At 39.3% G+C, this 881-nt stretch overlaps 1 non-coding gene across 1 annotated transcript; it reads left to right on the forward strand.

Annotated features, from left to right (window-relative positions):
* The first annotated feature begins 440 nt into the window (after positions 1-440).
* On the forward strand, positions 441-549 carry LOC122115084. The gene has a single exon (XR_006148697.1). It is a non-coding gene; the product is annotated as a U6 spliceosomal RNA (small nuclear RNA).
* Positions 550-881: the final 332 nt, after the last annotated feature.

The raw sequence follows: 881 nt of genomic DNA on the forward strand, positions 1-881 counted from the left end.
CCTTGCATTCATCAGGCCCTGGGTTGGATTCCTTAGCATCACATAAGCAGAAAAAGCCAAAAGTGGTACTGTGGCTCAAGTGGTAGAACGCTAGCCTTGAGCTGAAGAGCTGAGGGACAGCACCCAGGCCCAGAGTTCAAGCCCCACGACTGACAAAACAAACAACAACAACGAAAACACTGCTTTTTGGGAAGTCCTACCAGAGGCATTGTGTGTATTTTGCTATTACTGAATGAAGGAGAATTAGATAGGATAATGTTCAGTAGAATTCAGTAGAATTCCATTATCCTCCCCAAACATAGCTTGCATAAGATTCTCATTTATGGTGCAACAGACTAGTCAAACTTTCAAGCTTTTCCTGACTGAGTATTTTCCATTTTCCAGAGAACAGTTCACATGGTAGTCTCTACTATCTCAAATTTCTACAGTCAGATAGGTTTGTGCTCGCTTTGGCAGCATATCTATACTAAAATTGGAACAATACAGAGAAGATTAGCATGGCTCCTACGCAAGGATGACATGCAAATTCGTGAAGAAAGCTACAGGTTTATATAAAGTTAGCTCAGATTATTCTCAGTGAGGACTAGAACACCATTTCTTTCAAGGAAAGAATCAGCATGGAATCCATTTGCAGAGGAAATCATAGCAAAAGAGCTTTCTTCTTTCTGGAGATGATATAAAAGAAAAGAATTGATTAACACAACTCGCCAGTATGGAAGACTTAACACTATGTAGAACAGACTTAATTGACAGTCAGGAAATAAGACTATTTCAATAATCATAAAGGGTTTCAAACTGGCTCTCAGGAGTTATTCTTCATGACAGAGTTAACATCGGGGCTTTCATGACGTTCAAAAGACATTAGTTTGTATTGCTTTTTC

The sequence above is a fragment of the Dipodomys spectabilis genome, unplaced genomic scaffold, assembly GCF_019054845.1.
Source record: "Dipodomys spectabilis isolate Male_0828 unplaced genomic scaffold, ASM1905484v1 ptg000115l, whole genome shotgun sequence".
NCBI lineage: Eukaryota > Metazoa > Chordata > Mammalia > Rodentia > Heteromyidae > Dipodomys > Dipodomys spectabilis.